We start from the raw sequence: 21,236 nt of genomic DNA, 5'->3' as shown, positions 1-21,236 counted from the left end.
CAATGGGAGGAAAGGATGAATTGCACAGAGTGAGATATTTAGAGGGAGAGAGGGTGGAGCAGAGAAGACGCCAATGTAAATTTTTTTGAGCTGAGAGTTTGCCAAGTCTTAAGGGTAAAGATCACCAAGAAGAACAAGGTAACCACCAGAGTCTTGTATGAATGAAACTGGAAGATGTGTACGATTAGGAAAATTTATTGGGCTTCTTGATACATTGGCAATAACTCACACTATTCTTGTCCTTTGAGAAAATAAATGGTTCCAGTAACTTGTTAAATTCACTTCCAGTTTGAATCACAAAACTATCATTAATTTTTTCAACACTCAAGTGGTGAACTAATTTTATGAATGGACAATGAGCTAAAGATCCCAAGTTCAGATTAAATCCTACAGCTTGGTTACATGGCGCTACATGTTACTGAAAAATCACAGAAAACAAGTCACCACAATTTTGGAGCCTACCATTTTAGGGTAATTGCAACATCCATGGATGAATTCTTATTTGGCTCCAACTGGGAAGATTATAAAGATTAAGTTCAGCGGGGCATGGTGGTTCCTGTCTGTAATTCCAGCACTCTGGAAGGCTGAGGCAGGAAGACTGTAAATCTGAGCCCACCCTGGGCAATTTAGCAACTTAGTGAGACCCTGCCTCAAAAAAGGGGGCAAATGGGGCTAGGGGAGGGGTATAGTAGTGCAAGTCTGTAATCCCAGCACTATGGGAGACAGAAGCAGGAAATTCAAGCCCAGCCTGGGCAGGTTAGCAATTTAGTAAGAATCTGACTCAAAATAAAAAGGGCTGGGTATGCAACTCAGTGCAAAGGCTCTGGGCTCAATCCTTAGTACTGAAAAAAAAAATTAATTCTACCAATTTCGGAAATATTTCCAGAAGAAGAAGCCCAGCGGAAGGGAAAGTCAAGAAAAGTATGACCCAATGCCCTGCTTTACCTTGGTCATTCTGCCCAATTTTGAAATCATGTATTTCCACTGTTGCCTTTTTTCTTTTCAGCCACTCAGCTATAATTTATCCAGTGACTACCAAAGTTCCCTGCGACATTTAGAAAGGAGTTAGTGTAAATAAACACAGAGCCAGTACACCACCAAGAATATAAAAAGCCACCAAAATATACACATAGAGCACTTCTACTGTTATTTCTGATGACGCTTGACAGAACAAAAAAGTGAGAAAACTTCTGTCTCCTTAGTCCCAATTTCAGTTCCTTTCAACTCTTCCTTGCTGAAGTTCCAAGCACTGTGAGCATGCCCAGTTTAGCTCACTCTCCTGTGAGGCCCAAGAGTTTTTAGTGGTGAGAGAAAAACCTAGTTCTAGGTAGAACACCACACAGTCAAAACAAAACCATGTTTCTGGACCTATGCCATCACCAGTGGCAAAGGAATGTTTTTAGAGAGAATCAGTCTACTAGCACGGGGTAGGTACTTAATGGCCTGCACCAACGGATCCCCTTATAGTTACATACAAAATGTGTTCCATTTTCAGGTATCTGACCACACTTTCAAATTCTGAAATCTATCTGTGATCCAGAAAAATTTCTTTAAAATTATCATCTTGACTGGTAACACCCTGCTTCAAGCACTGGCTTCTTGATTCTTGCATTTAAGTTTTGCCCTCAGAGTTTTAAAACTTAGGGGTGTGTGTGTGTGTGTGTGTGCGCACGCGTGCGTGTGTGTGCGCGCTTACGCCCTAGAGACTGAACTCAAGTCTTCATCCTGGTAAGCACATACTCTACCACTGAGCTATCCTGTCAGGCCCAAACTTAGATCATTCTTGTTGATGGAATTATGGTCCTCCAAAATTTGTATGTCGGAACCCTAACTCACAACTTTGACTATTCTATTTGCTACTTGGGCATAAAGCCTTGAGGGAGATGATTAAAGTTAAGTGAGGTCAGAAGGGTGTGGCTCTACTCTGATATGATTGATATCCTTAGAAGAGGAAGAAATACCATTATGTATTCAGCAGAGGAAAGTCCACTTGAGAACATGGGGAGAAGGTGGCTGTCTACAACCAGGTAGAGAGGTATCATCTAGAGTTATCATCAGAACCCAAGCCTGATGGGACCCTGATCTTGGACTTTCAGCCTCCAGAACTGTGAGAAAATACATTTCTGTTATTTAATCCACCTGTACCAATAGTATGGTATTTTTGTTACAGCAGCCTGAGCAGACTATCACAACCATTATCAATGAAAATTAATTTATTTATATATACATTTATATTCCCATTGAGCTGTACTAAACATTGACTGCCTCCCTGACTCAGAACTGTTTTCAATCCAAAGATTTACTAACACCAGGTTTTTGTTGTTGTTATTATTGTTTGTTTGTTTAAATCATGATACCATAGGTCACTACAGCTGAAATAAAACACCCAATTCCAGGCAGGCATGGTGGCGCATGCTCATAATCCCAGCACTGTAGGAGGCTGAGGCGGGAGAATCACAAATGGGAGTCCAGCTTGGGCAATTTGGTGACTTGTAAGACCCTAGGGGTGTAGCTCAGTGTGAAGGCCCCAGGTTCAATCCCTAGAGCCACCAAAAAAAAAAAAGAAAGAAAAAAAATCCATCCACCAGGCCCAGTAGAAGCTATGGACTGAGATGCCAAAGAATCAAGCAAAGTGGTGGAAGGAATTATCATTGCTGCTTTGACTTGGCAGCAAAATAATCCCAGAGAAATTCCATCTTTCTATGATGAAATCAGGTTCTATGTATGTTCCCCTAATGACATGATACACAATTATTCAGCCCTGCAAGCAGCTTGGATAGCACTTTGTGGAATGAGATGGATGTAATTGGATTAGAGGTATCAATATATTTTATTGGGATCTTAATGTGGGAAAGGGTAATTGCAGGGTAGTGGGAGAGAGACAGAGAAGTGAGAATACAAGCGGAGGACAGACATGAGAGACTGTTTCCGAGATGTGGGTTAAAGCTTTGCCATGTCAGCTGGCAGAGCCAGAGCAAAGAATAAAGAGCAGAAAGTTGAGCTGTTTAACGGGAGTCTCCTTAATTAGGACCAACTGTGGGTGAGGAATGCTGACTCTGCTGGCCACAATTTGTTTGGAGTTTTCTCTAGTTTCAGAGATTTCCATTTTTGCCTGCCCCATGCCTTTCCCCTCCTCTGCTTCGATCACAGGGGTAGGGATGAAAAAATATGGCGACTTCTCTTCTTGTTCAGATGTTTCCATGCCAGGAAATGGAAATCCTTCAAGACTAAAAGAAACCTGGGAACCTCTTCGGGAAATGGGAAAAGTTCTCAGGGATGCCATCAAGTTCGCCTTCAAGGACAAGAGGCAGGCAGCCCCGTGGAGCCGGCTCTGGAGTAGTGAATGTGAGCCCATCCCCACTCCTCTTTATTATGGACTAGGGCCAGGTGAGCATACTCTCTTGGCGTCTGCTCCCCCAAATGCAAACAGGTAATTGAACACCTCTGAACCAAAATGCTTAGAAAGCTTAGAAACTTCAAGGAAAATGATTTTGATTCTTGGTCAAGGAAACATCTTCAGGAAAACTTTGTGGTTTGTGTGGAACCTTCTCTTTCTAATGCCAATACAGATGCCCCTTTTTATAGATTCTTGGAAAGGAATAAACCTTGTATTTGACCTAAAATTTCTTGAGATATTTCCTGCTTCCTCTACATCATCTCACTCACATTCTTCCTGGGATACTTCTTTAGGAGTCTACTGCTCAATTCCAAAATCCCTGGGTAACTGAAAGGAAATAATGCAATGTTATGCTTTTACATCTCTTCTAAATCAATAAGGAAATGGAAGCAACTGACAAAACTCTGAAAAGCAAGACAGGTTCAGATTAAGGACCTGGGGCAGAGACTGGCAATATTATTTTGGGATGTAGGATCAGAGAGTAAATATTTTAGGCTTTGCAGGGCATGGGACACTGTCCACTATTCAGCTCTGCCAATGTAACATGAAAGCAGCCTTCGATAATACATAAACAAATGAATGTGGCTAAGATCCAAAGCAACTTTATTTATGGACATTGAAATTTGAATGTTATATAATTTTCTTTTTTTGCCCTTAGTACATGTTTGCAGTATATAATGATTACATTCATCACAGGGAGTTGGTCCATGTACATAATATATCTTAATTCTTTTTATGTCTCCTTCTCCTCCTTCCCATATAATTTTCATGTGTTGCAAAAGACGATTCTCCTTTTGATTTTTATCAGTCATTTAAAAATATAAGAACCATCCTTAGCTTGTGGGCCATACAAAATCAGCCAGTTGACTTGAGTTGGCCCAACAGGCCAAAGTTTGCCATATTAAAAAGAAAGACCCTCTAAAAATGAAGAGAAGTAGCAATTCCTCAACTGACAAGTCCTGGCTGAAAAAGCAACTCTGGACTAAGACTGTCCTCTTGAATTTCCATTTTTATACCCCTTTTAGTGTCTTTCTGATCTAACCTGCTCAGTTCACAAGTCAAAACAAGATTTTTCTGCCAGCAGCACTACTGGCTTGGTTTTGACTTGGGAAAAAAAGGGAGGAGTAGGGTCGAGGTGGCAGAAGAAAAGAAACATTAGTGTTGCCTGCACCTTGCTGCCAATCCTCCACTCTGGAAGCAGCCAGTGCCTTAAACTAGGATGGGATTCAAACATACTTCCAGCTTTTAGAATGATTTATGCAGGGTTGACAGAAGCAAAGCCCTTTTTAGTCAGAAACACAAATCCTGCCTCATGGACAGGTTGGGGGAAGTCATATAGAGTGCATATGTCTTGCATATGCTCCTGTTACACCCATGGCAACAAATACAAGTCCTTCATATTAACAAGCTGCCATTCATCTTCAGATCTCATATCACCCTGTTCCTCAAAGTAAGTATCAAAAGAAGGAAGAGGGATAGGAATCAGGCCCTCCATTCATACTCCTAGGCTAAAGAATGTGTGCAGCTCTGGGCAGTTTCTGGCAGCTCCAAAAGCTTCAGGCCAGACTGCTGGTGTGAAGAGCTGATCTGGCAATAAACACCTCTAGGCTGGGAGCTACTCTCTTCCAGCAGAATGAAGCTCCCACCGCAAACCAAACGAATTGCCAGGCACTCCCTTTGAGCACATCACTCCCCTCTTTTGACTCCCTTGTACCACATTCAATCTTCTCACATTCACCAAAATCCCTGGACTTCCATTACCACCTTTCTTTTTCTTTTACCCTATTAAATGAGAAGTCCACTTTCTAACCTCTGCTTCAGCATTTCCACATAAGCAGGGTAGATGTCTTTTTTCTATTCACTGAGCCTCCTTGTTCAGACAAAAGTCTTTAAATCTTGACTCCAAATAGGGAGCTCATGAACCACCCATGATTTTCTGCCCATAATTACACTAATGCTGTCCACATTCACCCTACTGAAGAAAAACAAAACAAGAAACATCAAGAAAGAAAGCTAGCAAAACAGAAACAAACACAAATTCCAAAACCCAAATGGAAGAATACTGGATGCTAAGTGCTGAAGCCTGCCTAGGTACACACTACCATACAGAAGGATGGTGGCACATGATGGTGGGGCTGAAGAGTCTCTTCAGGTCCAGAGGCCTGAGCATGTGGGGAGGGGGTCTATTCAGGACAAAGGCAAAGAATGTGACAGTGCGATCTTCACAGTGTAAAGAGAATGTCATCCAAATCCATGGATTCACCATAGTCACTCAGTTATTGAAGTATTTATTGTATGTTAAGCTACTTGTTTTCAATTTCAAAAAATTATCCACTCAAAAATGCAACCCCTTCTCTCAGGAATTCACAACCTTTTGAGGCTCCTAGGGAGAAATTCAGTGAACAACCGTGGATGAAAAATGCTACTTTGATACAAGTCAAATTCAGGGTCACACAAAATAGCTGTTGTCCTTCCACTACATATAGAAAAAATAAATACTTCAGCCTGGTGGGAGAATCATAAGTAAAATAAAAGATGAGGCCATTTTCCAGATTATGTAAACTTCTGATACAGCCTATGTGTTTTTTGTTTTTTGGGACCAGGGATCGAACTCGGGACCTTGTGCTTGCAAGGCAGGCACCGGAACCACTGAGCTAAATCTGTGGTCCCTGATACAGCCTCTGCAAACCCTACTAGGATGACTTTGAGGTTCTGTCTTTGGTTGGATTTCTACATTCTCAAAACTTCTACAATTCCTTTACATACCTCATGCTCCCTGAAATTCCAAGCTAAAAATATTGCTTGTATATGATGGCAGTGGCCATAAAGGTAGGCTTACCAGATAATACCAGTTTTCTCCCTTTACCTGTCCACAAAGAACTAACCTGAGTCTCAAAGGAGCTTCCTGGAGGTGACTTAATGATTCCCTCAACTTGTGATACCATTATTTTAAAAGAAACCATCGTGAGAAGGTAGGAGAATCTAAGGACACATTTCATTTTGTTACTGAACATTTTTTAATCTGTGTGGATTTAACTGTCAAGATTTCCATTGTAGCAAAGCAATCTGCATAAGAGCCTGAGACTACTTTGTGGGAAGCTGCTTTTCACTTAATCATCAGGCAGGCTGGGATCTGACTCAACATTAGCTATTACTTTCCCACTGAGTCCAGCCTAACCAAGATAACCTCTGGTCTGCTGGATGCACATGAAGCAATGACCTGCGTTTAACCAGAGGACAATCCATAGTTTTACTTCATGGTTTTCTGGATATAAAATACCCTGAAATAATTTAGGAACCTGAGAAAACAACCAAACGACATAAATCGCCAGTCGATATCTTCCTGTCGAACCATCCAATATCAGACTTGTTGAAGCTTGGGTGATGGTCTCCTGACGTCTGCGGAGCTGATGTTTGTCATCTTTCTATAGGCTTGTATCAAATCAGTTTCTCTACTCTAATGTACTGGAAATCCAGTGCCTCTGAAACTCACTGTTGAAGGCATCTTTAATACGTTGCCTTTTTTTTTTTTTTTTGGTACCGGGGATCGAACTCGGGTCCTTGCGCTTGCGCAGCAGGTGGCGAAACCACTGAGCTAAATCCCTGGCCCACATCGCCTTTAATAATGATCTATGGCACCTGTTTTTGTCACATGGACATACATTCTACATTATATTTCTAGTGGAGTTGGCAGATTTAACCTAATTAATGCAAGTATTCTAATCTTGTTTTTCTTCGTAAAAATCATCAGATATCATTATTAAAATAATAGCTACAGGGCCGGGGATTTAGCTCAGTGGTCCCAGTGCCTGCCTCACAAGCACAAGGTCCCAAGTTTGATCCCCGGTACCAAAAAAATAAAAAAATAAAAAATAAATAAAATAAAATAATAGCTACAATACACCCAGCATTTATACATGCATGTCAAGTACTTTTCTGGGTACCTACCTATACATACATGTACAACATCATTTAATCTTCACATGAATCCTGAGATAGATATTTTACCTGGAAGACAGCTGAAACTTAAGACAGGTAAAGTTCCATGCCCAAGTTCTCATGGCTAATAAAAAGAAACAGTGGGCCGGGGATTTAGCTCAGTGGTTCCACTGCCTGCCTCGCAAGCGCAAGGACCCGAGTTCGATCCCCAGTACCAAAAAAAAAAAGAAACAGAGCCAGTTTGATATCAAATGTCTGTTCTTTAACCACCACATATACTATACATATTCTCATTATGAAATAGATAATTGAAGCTGGGGTGATCACAAAATAGCAAAACTAAATTAGGCATTCACTTGGATCACCAGGGGACCATTTGGCATTACTTCTGCAGTGCATTATTTGGAAGCTTTCCAAATGGTGTTCCACTAGAGGGTGAAGACCACTTATGAATCTCTAGGGGCTCTTTGCACAAAGAAGTGGTCTCCAAGTCAAATTTAATTTGTGCTCGTTCTGTCACTTTTACACTGAACCTCAGCAGTTACTGACATCTGGGATTCAGAATAGTGAAAAAGAAATAAGGTTAGTGCCCAGACCTCAAAACGCCTGAAAACCAAAACACAATTTGCTCGAAGTGACATGCTCCTAGCTAACTACAGGAAGGGCTTTAGCAAAAAGAAGTTGTAGCTAGGTTACATAACTTGACAGAAACCTTCCACATTTGCTCAAATTGGTCCCTATGTTTCTAAAGGCAAATCAGTGCACATTACCAAGCACACCCACCTCCAAGTAAAAGCTCGATGCCACATGCCTGCAGCAGAATGTGTAGAAAATCAAGTGGTGCTGAGGTGCTAGCGAGAGCACACCTACCAGTAATTTACCTAACTTAGCATCAGGTGAGTGAGTGGTTTACTTTTTTTGGACTGCCCCATTCCAGCATCTTTCCCTCTAGAAAAACTTCTAGAGAAGCCTATTTGGTCCTTGAATATTAAGTCCAAACTTTTTAGACCTTGCTGTGCAAAGCAAGTCTTTGCAATTCATGGGCAAGAATCCAAACACCATTTTATTGTGGTGGGGAGAGGAGGAAAATTGTTGGATGAGTCCTACAGGTGAGGCCACTATATTGAGACTTCTGGCTTGTAGCAGGGCACCCTGTGGCCTCTGGAATGACGTGGGGTAGACCAGCAGGGGTCGCTCTGCACGTGGGTACAGCCAGCGCCTTCCCTGACCTCCACTGAACTGGAGGCATCATCCACACAGTCTCGTTCCAACGTGGTTTGGCCAACTAAGTAGCACCAATGGTGCTCTCTTTTGACAACCTTGTCTTGGGGTGGGGGGTGAGTGCCGGGCTAGTCTTCAGAGTCCCTGTTGTCAGCGCTGTCGCTCCCCCACAGTTTTGACTTTAGGGTCAACTGGGACGCCACAGTTTCTTTCAAACGTCCAGGAGGAAGACCCGCCCTCTGGCTTCCTCTCCCGCTCGGAACCAACTTTATAGTTGCCCATTGGTCTTCTTGGCCTTAAGGTTTGTACTCTGATCCATTGCCTGTTTTCCCTCCGGTGCTCATCTTGGATATCTGTGCCAAAAAACTAAGGCTTAAACCTGGGGCTGTGAGGTTCACCTGTAATCCCAGCATCTAAGAGGGCGAGGCAGGAGGATCGCAAATTCCAACCGGGCAATTTAGCAAGAACATTTCTCAAAAGAAAAAATAACAAAAGGGCCGGGGAAGACCCTGAGTTCAGTCCCAGTTCCCAGTACCAAATAAATAAATAACTCACTCCAGAGGCTCATTTAGGAAGTGGATAGATTTGTGTAGACCAGTGTTTGCTAAAAGTGGCTGGCCATGGAGAAGAGCCCTGGCTAGACAGGGACAGGAAGGTCTTCTATGCAGAAGAGGTTGTTCATTCAATCCTGCCAAGCACCACAGTTCAAAAGGAAATGTACCCTTCTGCTGACTTTCTGGATGAGAGCAGTTTCCCAGGTCAATGGCAGCTGAGCCTGATCAGCTGATTTTCAATGACATCCCCGAAGATGTAGTTTATGCCATAAACTTTACGGTATGAACTAGTGTTGTGTGATCTGCCTGTACCCAGACAGAATATCCAACACGGAAACTGAAAGAAGCTTCTAAACTCGAATCTTTCAGGATCTTGAGAAGTTGCCTTTTCAGGTGTTCAGTGACATGTGTGACACAAAAGTGAAGAAGCAGGGGCGGGTTGTTGAACAGAGATTATGAGAATTGCTTCTTTGTCAGAACACTATGAAATTGTGGAATGGGAAGAACCAGAAGTGTTTGATTGGTCAGTGTAACAGTAGTGTCTTTGTGGAGAGCTTGCTTTAACATACTCCTCTGTCAGACTTGCTTCTATTATTGTAAAGGAAACTTTGGGGGGCAAAAGATAATCATCTTTTGACCAATCACAAACATAGCCGAAGTAGCCTAGGCATAGTGGCACACACTTATAATTTCAGCTACTCAGGAGGCTGGGGCAGGAAAATCTCAAGTTTGAGGCCAGGCTGGGCAATTTAGTGAGACCCTGTCTCAAAAAAAGGTGTGTGGGGAAAGGAGAGGACTAAGGATATAGCTCAGTGCTCCCTTGGTTCAATCCCCAGTACTGGGGAAAAAAAAATTTATTTTATTTTTTTCCTGGTACTAGGAATCAAACTCAGGACCTTGAGTTTGCCAGGCAGATGCAGCACCACTGAGCGACATCCCCAGCCCTTGGGAAATTTTTTTTAAAAAGCCAAAGTAGGGGGTTAAAAGAAAGGAAAGAATTGCCCATTAGTTCTATGCCTTTTAAAAAAAATCCCTGGAGAAAAAAAGAAGTATAAAAAATGTTGGATGTGTTAGAGGAGAAAGCCCATTGGTATGGAGAGGAATTTTTCTTCAGGGTGAAAATGCAAAGAATTTCAATATATTGAGTCAAGTGAAGGCAAAATATTGACTGAAGAGCTAAGCAGCAGGAAGTGGAGATTTGGAGGCATTAGTAAGGAGACTTTTCTGGAGAGTCTTCCCTGATTGGCAACAACCCAGGCCTCAGCCTGCACGGCCAGGGAGGACAATGTGTAGTTATCAAATGCAGAGGCCCACGAGAAACTTTCCAGGCCCTGAGCGGACACACTGGGGAGAGAGACATGAAACAATATGAAGAGCTGGTAAAATGGGTTTGTTCTTGAATTAACAAGGAAATATAAAGTGTTCAGGGAACTAGGCTTCTTAAATGTTTGAAAATATGATTATAGTGCTATCGACTAGGTAAACTCTAGAAAAAGGGTAAGAACTAAAGATTAAATACTTTTACATAAATTCTGCATTGTGTTCCCATTTATCTTCCCCTTTGCTTTCGATCTGTTCCTTAGAATATCGTTCCTTCTATGAGACAACTTCTTCATGCTGGAGCTCCTCAGCCCACCTCCATCATTAGCAAAAAAATTTTTTTTTCTGTCTAGGATCTTCTTTTCTATTTCAGGTACAAAGAATGAGTCCCTTTATGATTCTCCCCTCCTAGGTCTTTCCTCACATGTAAGAACTAATGTGTCTAGTGTATTAGTTGCCAAATCTCACAAGCCACACCCACACGATTCCTGTGTTGTGGCCTCTCAATAAATCAAATTAAGAATACAAGTTATTCCTTGGTCTACATCTGGTTCTGGAAGTCAAATTTCTATCCTCTATCAATGCTGATGGCCAATCATTAACTAACTGCCCCTTCAAGTAACAAAAACTAACAAAAAGAGTCCATTTTCCATTTTATTTTTAAATATTTGTATGCAAAATAGTTATTTTTTTATTTTGTGGGATAAGAAGTTTTTATTAGTTTCTTCTAGTATTGCTGAAAACTGTAGAAGTATTTGCTACATGCAGTATTTAAGGCAAAGTATTAAGTAAAATGTTCTTTATGCTGAATTTTTATTACCAATGTCTGAAGGCATTAATTTCTCTAAAGTTTTAGCTCAAAGTATCTAAAATCATTCCTCTGTTCCTTAGTGGCATTTAAAAAAAATTATATCTAACATTTTCTTTAACATTTTGTCATCATTTCATTGCATGAAACAGATTATTCACATAGGTTTATTGCTACCTTTATTGGAAGCACTCATTATAACATGCTGAATGAAGTGGGTTATTTTCTTATTTTAAAAAACTGGTTAATACAACAAAATAAAAATTGTGTCCTGTAGTACAAATAACACAAAATATAACTTTTCTAACATAGAGCATAGGTCACAAAAGGTGAAAGCAGACAGAGCAAATGGTTATATTTAGTTTGATCTATTTCACTGCTCACGAGACATGTGGAGAGAGAGCTCTTCGCCTGCATTATCCCCTCTGTCCTTCCACCCTCTATGCTCTCCATCTCTATCTCACCTCACATTTACTCCTTCAGTCACTGGAACTTGATCTTTCCACTGCTTCCCTTAAATCTCTCTGGCAAGGGCTACCAAAGACCTATCTATTGCTAACCCAATTGGGATTTTTATTTTATTATTCTTGTGATACTGGAGATTGAACCCAGGGCCTTTGTATGGAGCTATCCTCCCAGTTCTTTTTTATTTTGAGACAGGGTCTTGCTAAGCCACTAAGTTGCCCAGGCTGGGTTCAAACTTGGGATCCTTCTCCCTCAGCCTCCCAGGGTGCTAGGATTCCAGGCATGTGCCACCACCCCCAGCTCTATTAGGACTCTGTAGACCTATCTTTCTGACTTCTGAGTTGCATTTAACACTGTCTGTCACTCCTTGAAGTTCCTCCCACGGTTAGCTCCAGTGATAGCATTCACTTCCTGCTCCCTCTCAACTAGGTCCTCCATTAACTTACAGGTATTCTTCTACATGTTCCCATGGGGGTCCTGGCCCCTTGGCAAATAGGCAGGAAGAATATATTCCTGTTACAAGGGTAAAGAGGTTGGGGGTAAGGGTCTGGCTCAGAGTAGATTCTTAACAAGTATCTGCTGAATGACTGAATCGAGAGGTCATAGGAAAATATTTCCCCCAGGACAGAAATGAAAAACATTTATACTGCCTGGTGAAAACCAGTGTTTGAGCTGAGCCTTAAAGATGCGGTACAAAGACGAGTTTTTACCCGAGTCCCTTTCTCGACAAAGATATTTGAAAGATACACTTTAACCACTCTACCCCTAGACAGTAATCAAACATAAGGTCACTAATTCTCCTGTCACACACTGGATAGTGGAATTTAATTAAATAGGGGGCTTCTCTAGTTACCCAATTATGGGCTGAAATTTAATACAGCACAATTGTTTCTGGTTTTTACATTTACAGAATAAGTGATGTGATTCTTACAGGGAGCTTATCAATTCTGTTTTCCAGGACAAAGTGCAGTACTTAATGCTACAGTGGCTCTGAAATGGACTATTTAAAAAGTATTTTACATGATCATCTTTTCCCATGAAATAGTCCCTCCTCACTAACTGCACGGATGCTCTTCACTTGGGACAGTAGTCATGAGGAACCAAAAAGACTTTCTGTGCTTGGGGGATGTGAATTTCAAATCCATTCTCAGATCCTAGATAGATCTGAGATATTATACAAGGTAACCATTAATTTGAGCCTCCCTTCCCCCAGAACACAACCCATACATTCTTTCCTAATGTAAAGATTTCCAATACAGCATAAAACTAGCAGTTAATAATAGGTCCTAGCATGTAAATTACAGTGGTCTCCAAAAATAAAGCTTCATGGGGGAAAAATTTGCAAGTTACCACCATGAGGTAGATGCAGTGAAAGAAGTTTCCTCACACCATGGAAATCTGGATGTCTCTGTAAAACTGGCAGCTATTCCAAACACAGTCCTTAGAATTTTGTGTGTGTGTGTGCGTGTGTGCAAAACCAACTATGACTTTTCCCTACCTCGCCGCTCTGTCTCCCTGTCATCAACCAACCTTACAATTAAAGGCCAAAGCTTGCTCATAAGCCTGTCTTTCCTCGCAGTTCTAGAGAGCGGTAAGAAAAAAATGAGGGAAGGGGATGGGGACAAAGCTGTAATCCATTACCTTCTTAGCGCTTTGTCTAAGGTGACTGAAACCATTTGTTATTTGTGAAATTTTCTTTCTTACCAACCAGCCCATAAATGCTTACATCCTTGAGACCCTTAGAGTAAGAGTGCTTGTTAAGAATTTCAAAAGAAGTGCCCCTCTAGAGTCATGCATTCTGAATAGCTTTCTACCCCACTAAGATTGTCTACTCTTTCTTTTATCAGTACTACACTGGGCAGATTGGTCCAAAGAAATGCACTAAGAAATTCCATGGAATAGACGGGTTCGTTTGTCTCTTTAATCCAGGTCTTCAGGAAGGTCGAGTCCTCAGCCCCACCATGGGGGGCGGAGGCGATCAGCAATCTGACCTTGGAGGGCAATGTAACTTTTATAGACCTTTTGCCTTTCTTTATTTCAAAATCAGCTGCCTTCTTATCTTAAGTCATTTAGTTCACGGACTGCTTACTCTTGGTGAAATATCTTTGTTGAGGGCTCTGAAGGTTTTCACTTCAGAGAACAGGACAGCTGAATACCACATTGTGCAAGAGGGTCAAAGGTCAGTGTTGGAGAGAAAGCCCAGCTAATGCATTGTGAAAGACCTTCCTTTTTTACGGGTGAGTTTTCCATGCATGTGAAAGTAAGCACATCTCTCACCTAGTACAAAGCTCTGAACAAAAAGAATGAAAACAAAAAGGATCTTAATTCTTAAACCAGTAAGTGGATGAAGTAAAGACCTTATTGCAGAGAACAAACCATACACAGGTGTTCAGGCAAGGTAATCAGGCACTCGTTTTATGCCCCAGGCATGTCATTCTGGCAGTTTACAGGAGGAGAATGAATGGAGAAGATAATAAAGAACTGAAAAGACTCAAACTTCGCAGACCCTCACCTGCAAATGCCATATTCACCAAACATTTCAGAAAGGCAAACGACCTGCCCAGCCTTTACGAAAGCAAGTACAGAAGTACCTGTAGTGCTTTGCCAATATGAGTTCCTGGCCACCGTGGTAACTAGTTATGGCTTTCAGCACCCCACGAGAATGGACTGAACATGTCTCTAGTGAATCCTTACAGATGCACCTTTTATTCAGAAAAAAATTCCATTCTCTCCAAACCATCTCTGCCCATTAGTGTCTCTTGGCTACTGCTGGTGGTTTTCATTCTTCAAAGAGGGGAAACTAAGGCTGGACACTGCCCTGGGTAGTAGAACACATCAGTGGCAAAGCCAATATGAGATTTGTAGGTGCCTCATCTCTTCAAAAACTGCACTCCAACATGTATGGTATGCATAGCAACACAGTAACCCTTGCCCCAGCTTCTCTGAAGGATCCTTTTCTTATGCTTTCCTCAGAATGCGGCATCACCTCCCCCAGGGCCAGAGGAAGAACAGTTTTTGTTACCTGAAGATACATATCTTAGGAAAAAATAACAAGTTCGAAAACACAGGAAATGACTGGCTGGGAAATTACTTTGGGTATTAACATGCTTTTCTTAGGTAACTATGAGTGAAATCTCTTCTGAGGCTGTAGGATCAGTCTAGGGCTTTTGGCATAATCCTTAAAGAAGTCAAAAGAAGAAAGACTGAAATTAAGAGAAAGTGAATCAAAATCAAACTGGTTTTGTTTCTGGGGAAGATGCCTTCAGGCAATAAGCAGGAACAAAAACATCCCACTCTTTCTTCCATTCTCTTCTCTTTCAGGTGTCCATCAAGACCAATTCTCAGCCTAGCAGGGTTCTTACAACCTCACCCCCAGCCCTCCCTCAGGAGGGTCCCTGCCAAAAGCTTCCATCTGCCTTTCTGAGATTTGAAAGAACAACACCCTAGGGAGCACCACAGAGGTGACAGCCCCTGGGCTTGATCAACCAAGTGTCAGACTTGAGTAAATATAAAATTTGTCAATTATCACTCCAAAGGAGTTGAAAATGAATGGATACAAGGTACGACTTGGGTACTAAAAATATGTCCTGTATTCTCTTGGGGAGAGCTTGGGTCAGTCTCAGAGGTGTGCAGAAAGAGAAAAGCCCTAATCCTACAGTTTCTGAGCTCATTTTTAAGGAAAAAAACCTCTTTTTTTCCCCTAACATGTTTACTAGAAGTGTTCCATGTATAAAACAGATACAAACAGGGTTACTGTGTTGAAAAAGAGGCAAAGCTCAAGGTCCACCTGCCCCCCACACTCGGTTGTCCCTCAACTCACGAACAGGTTGATCTCAGCCATTCTTGCCCCAACATCAACATACAAAGTCATCCAAGCAAACAGATGTTTATCTACTTTGAAAAACTTCCAGGGAAGGCCTTCCACACCTTCTTCAGATACTCACTACATGCAAAACCCTTGCAACCATAATCCTTGTTACAGAAAATTACAGAGAGGTGCCAGTGAGCCTCAGTGCCTGCCATTCAAAGTACTAGAACCCAGACTTTCCCTGACACACTTCCGCTTTTCAACTCCACTCTTCAGACCCATTCCCACAGTGTATTATACTCAGCATCAGCTCCTTTAAAATGGTGCAAGATTTTAATAAGGCAATCAGAAAGAAAAATCCTCGAGCTTTCTAATCCCTAGCCTTGAAGTCCTATACCTAGCTCAAGTTTTCTTAGTTTTTTGCTTTTCAAATCTTTTAAAGCTTTCAATGCAACTTTTTTTTTTTTGGTACCGGGGATCGAACTCGGTCCTTGCGCTTGTGCAGTAGGCAGTGAAACCACTGAGCTAAATCCCCCGCCCCTCAATGCAGTTTTGATAGACTCAACTCTCCTGTTATGGTCCTGTAGCATCAATTTATGCAATAACTGGCAGAAACAGGTTTGGGAAACACGCAACTCTTGGAAAACATTCACCGTGACTGGTGGGAGTGAGAATACAGGCACAGTACACAGCCTAGTGGCTGCTCACACTCCATGAGCATCAGAGGTCAGAGTGGATGGACACTGCCAGTCCATGCAGAGGATTCTGCTACCGCAGACGCTCAGAACAATTTTAGGCAAACAAGAATGAAATGCCCATGGCTGAGGGCATCATCTCAGCTCCACTTCTAACCTTTGTTGCCTTTTTCAATACATTCCTCATTTCACTCCTGAATTTCTTTGATAAATGCAAAGACCAGAAGAGGAGATGAGAAAGTGAGGCAGATGGAAATAAAAATTCTGGTTATCCCTGAATCTTTGGGCTCAAACCACATGACCAGCATTACTTTATTTGGATAGCATTATTTTCCTGGTAGAATTGTTTAGAGTTGGTTCAATTTCATAAAAGCAACATGGAGCACCTAAGAGGCTTGATAGAGCAGACTGTTATTTGAAAACCAGGCACCAAACCCAGGAGTCCCGACTTCTCTGGGGTGCTCCTGCAGGCTCTACTGCCTCCCTGGCACAGCAAAATTTTTTCCAAGGGCTTTTGGACACTCTGGGATCAAAAGTGCTTTCACAACAAACAGCTCTGTACAAATTCCCAGAGTTAGTTTCTCAGATAGAACAAAGCTCCTAAGCCAGGTTGCACATGAGGAAGCAATGATTTCCTCCCTCCTGTGAGAGGCTCAGGGTCCGTTTCTCACACACAGGACGTGGCTGGTCTCTTTCACTGCCTGGGGTTGAGGCCAGGGCTGAGCCTGGTGGAGGCTCCTGGGTTCCCTGCTGCAGTAACTGATGTGCAATAGCCCAGAGACCATGTCCCTTTATGAACAACCCACATGTGCCAATCAATGTGCTGCTGCCACAGCTTTGCCAGGGATTTCCACAGGAGGACCTGGAGCAGATAATGGCAAATACGAGGTGCATCTATAAAGGATGAAAGCAATTTCGGTAAATCTCATGAAGAAACTGGTGTTACTGCTATACCTCCTCCTTCATATTTAATTTATGAGTGGGGAAGGAAGCCTGTTAATAACAAGGCAAGGAAAATTAATAAATTAACATACTGCTCATTATGCAAGGTAATCACTGTAGAATCTGCATTTTTTTTAAAGCACTGGAGGTTGAATGCAGGCCCTTACACATTCTAGGCAAACACTCCATGATTGAGCAACATCCCCAGCCCCCAAAGCAATCACTCTAAGATGCATCATGAGCTGGGTGTGGTGGTGCAGCCTGTAATCCCAGCACTCTGGGAGGATGAGGTGGGAGGATCAAGTTTGAGCCCTACCTGGACAAACTAGCAACTTAGTGAGACCATCTCAAAATTTAAAAAATAAAGAAAAAAGTTCTATCTCCGATACCAAAAAGAAAAGAAAAGAAAAAAGAAAAAGAGATGTAGCTCAGAGTGAAGGCCCTAGGTTCAATTCTCAGTACTGCAAAATAAGGAAATAAAAAGATAAATAAAATACATCATGAGCACTGAGCAGTGGCCTTTATAAGCTCTCCTCATTCAGTCAGCCACCAAAAGGTGACTCATAATACATCCTGAGGTCAGCTCAATGCCAGCCTAGAAGAGTTGCTGAGCTGAGTCCCACATATTATGACCCACATATGAGCAACGAGAATGGGAATCTGGGTTGGGAGCTCAGAGCTGGAAATTACAAGGAACATTACCTAGAACTTATGACAGAGAAGACTACACGAGGGGAACAGTGGAAAGTAGGGGAAATGAATGTATTTCTAATACAGGAAATAGGAAGAAATGGCACAAACTTCCAGGGTGTGGAAATATATCATAGCAGAACCCAGTATTTCATCAGGAAACCTCTTCCAGACAAGACCAAGGCCCTTGTCAGGGACCTCATAACAAATCCAACCACCGCTTTTTTCCCATGCATCAGAAGAACAAGAAGCAGGGCCCAAGATCCGTGACCTGGGACACTACTGTCGTCCAGGCCACTGTGCCCAGGATAACATTCCAGAAACCCAGCCAGGAGTAAATCCCAAGGATCTGTTTTCCTCCAGGCCCTTTGAACCCTAATTCCAGCCACTGGCAGAAATACTACTTTTGTTTTCAAGCTATTAAAAACTTCCTTTTAATGGGCCAGAGATTTAGCTCAGCAGTTCTGCCACCTGCCTCGCAAGCGCAAGGACCCGAGTTTGATCCCCGTTACACCCTCTCCCAAAGTGGCAGAGTTGGCAGATCACTGGAATCAAAACCTGATAGTCAAGTACAGTCTTATAGAAGACTTTAAAATAATCCACAAGGAAATGTTTGAAGTCTAAAAAATAATACTTTCTCAGGCAGAAAATGTGTGCGGGACAACTCTGCACGGCCTCTCCAATGGAGGGCTGGCAGGACAGCAAGGAGGAAGCGCGAAGGACTGTGTGTCGCTGTCCCTTTGCACAAGGCCCGTGGATCCTGTGCTTCATAAATTCCCCTCCAGGTACTTTCAGGTCCAGAGCTCTCTTTCCTTTTTCTGAGTTTCCCTCCTTGCTGAGCTGTTTCCAGGTTTCTCCCCAGGCTACGTTTGCACTTCAAGCTTCTGCCACACTCCCTGCCCACCTCAGGTACTGCTCCTGACTGGAACATACATCTTCCTGTCTACTTTCCACTTACTGGCCTCCTATTTCCAGCTACTGTAATTCCTGGTGTCAGAAGTCAGCACCTAACTCCATTACAAGTTAGTCACATCCTAATGTGGATTGGAGTAAGTTGTCTTTTGTTTCCTTTGCAGTGATGAATGTAGTTATTGACACATACTAGGCAAGTCATAAATACTTGGCGGTGGACATGAAGAACTCAAAATGTGATAGGATGTGGGATAAATATGGTATGTCCAAAGCTCTTCTATGAACACTTACAATGGTATTCTATCAGCTTTTTGGGGTCATCATCAAAAGACCATTACTAAGCCCAGTATGATGGCTTAGGCTTGTAATCCTAGTACTCTGAGGCAGGAGGATCGTGAGTGCTAGGCCAGCCTAGGCTACATAGCGAGTTCGAAGCGGGCCAGAGCTACAACACAGTTCGACCCTCCCTCAGGAAAAAAACCAAAGCATTATTAAATTCCACATATGCATCTATATATCACTACAGTAAAAGTCCCTGGCTCCCTAGGAACTTATGACTGGATAAAACTACCACCATATAATGAGTATGGGGGAAAAAATTAATAGTTTTGTTGAAAAGCAATTTCCCAGGAGGCTGGGAAACTGCATAAGCAGCCCTCCTTTATTAAAAATGACCATCCCAGAAGGGAGCTTAGTTATTCTTGAGCTTTCAGAAAGTACCAAGCTCCTCAGACTTACGTGTTCTAGAGAGGAAGAGTCATGGAACCAGGCACATGACCTCCCTAAACATGAGCTTGGGTCACAAAAATGGTCCTCTTACCACCAGCCCTTCCGTGTGGCAGGGAGACATAAACAAAATAGTGAAGCACCCACAGGGCACCAGTGGTAGTGGCTGGCAAGCTGTGGGAGGGTACACAACTGCCCTTTGCTCCCCACTTTTGATGAATCAACCCATCCACTATTCAAATGGCACCTGCAGCAATACACCAAATAGGAAAACTAGTTTATGAAGAACTTCACACTTGCTATACCCTGGGAGTCTGTGTTTTACATCAAGTTTTGGGGGTTTTTTTTTCCTGCAGTGCTGAGGAATCAGACCCAGGGCCTCATGCATGCTAGGCAAGTGCTCTCTACATCCCCAACTCAAGTTTATTTCTTGATTATGCTCAACACCTAGGACCAGTGACCAGGCTGCATGTGGAGAGAAAAGGGCTTTGGTGTTTTTTTCCTCTTCGACATGTCTTCCCAGTGATGAGTCAGAGTCTTCATGGGATAGGTGCCTTTTAAAATTAAAATGTCCAAGAATTTAGCATTTCTAGGAAATTCCAAGAAAGATAGGCTGAGGATGAATTCTCATACCTGCACACTTTCCACATGGCTAGAATTATTTGACTCTGCTTTAATGGCAAGGGCAAAGATAGTCTGAAGACAGTTTCTTATGCTATGAACTTAACTTGAGAAGACACTGATACCAGGTCCTGAGAAAACAAGCCAGGACCACTACCAAGCCTTCTAGACAGGATTCCTGGTGACCCCGGGCAGTGAAAACCCAACTGTCTGTCTCAGAGGATTCTGTCTCAGACATGCAATTTGCATGGCTGAAGAAGCCAAGGTGATGTTGGGTCTGAGCAGCAAATTTGGACGATGACACAGAACCTTTCAACTGGGGAAAATTCCCTCCATTCTAAGATGAATTCTTGTTCCTTTGAAAAATTCTTATTTTCTCTACCAGGCCCAGTGAAAATCCCTGAAGCCTTCCATGACCGCTCCAAGTACGTCTCCTTCCTGCTTGCGTCTATGGACTGCACATTGCTTCCTGTCTCCTCACCTACATTTCCTCTCCTCCTAAACTCCTTGGCCTGAACCCTAAGGTACAGCCTGGGGATCAGCAGGAACAAGACCTGTTCCCTCCATTTGCCTCGCTCTCATATTTCTCATTATTAGAAGTAATGTATTTATGCATTTATTAAGTTCTGAATGCAGGATCTATGCTTGTCTTGCCACTTGGTATTATATCCCTAATACCCAGCCCCATATTTGGAATCTGAAGCTCTAACTGGGGTTTGTTGAATGAATGAGTGAGTGAATATAAGCTCTTAAGGCTTCCGTTCTGTTTCTCCAGCACCCAGCAGAATGGTTGGCACAAACTTAGCACACAGTAAATGTTGAAGGAATATGGTTGTTTTTTAAAAATGATTGTTTTAAAAAGTGATCTATATTTATGTAAATCGGCATCCAGAATAGCATATATAAATATACTATCATAATTAGCATAGACTTTAGACTGAATAGAAATCTAAAGATGAACAACTGAGTACTTAAGTAAAAATCAAAGATAGATTACAAGCTGGGGAGCTGTTTATAGACTATTATACTGATCAAGCCATGCTCATCAGAGTTCTAGCAAGATGGGGGGAGGACCCAACACATCTAAAGAGTCCAAAATGCATAATGCCAACACTGTCGGAGGCTGAGGCGGGAGAAC

General features: G+C 42.3%; 1 protein-coding gene and 1 long non-coding RNA gene across 47 annotated transcripts in view; one reads left to right on the top strand and one right to left on the bottom strand.

Annotated features, from left to right (window-relative positions):
* Nav1 (neuron navigator 1) overlaps positions 1–21,236 on the bottom strand; it is a 280,922-nt gene that overhangs the window by 60,010 nt on the left and 199,676 nt on the right. The gene's annotated exons all lie outside the window — the stretch shown is intronic.
* The window catches only part of LOC110345307 (uncharacterized), a 54,779-nt gene that overhangs the window by 12,157 nt on the left and 21,386 nt on the right, over positions 1–21,236 (top strand). For 12 of the 35 annotated variants that reach the window (XR_015444409.1, XR_015444398.1, XR_015444397.1 and 9 more), the window contains 2 exons: positions 3,151–3,387; positions 15,026–20,622. This is a non-coding gene — a long non-coding RNA (uncharacterized LOC110345307). The remainder of the gene's footprint in view (positions 1–3,150; positions 3,388–15,025; positions 20,623–21,236) is intronic. The other 23 variants (XR_015444386.1, XR_015444394.1, XR_015444403.1 and 20 more) reach the window with 20 other exon arrangements.

This window comes from Heterocephalus glaber, unplaced genomic scaffold (assembly GCF_053883595.1).
Source record: "Heterocephalus glaber isolate CG9 unplaced genomic scaffold, H.glaber_assembly_v1.0 deba00001600, whole genome shotgun sequence".
NCBI classification, from domain to species: Eukaryota; Metazoa; Chordata; class Mammalia; order Rodentia; family Bathyergidae; genus Heterocephalus; species Heterocephalus glaber.
This window is presented reverse-complemented; position numbering and strand designations above follow the sequence as displayed.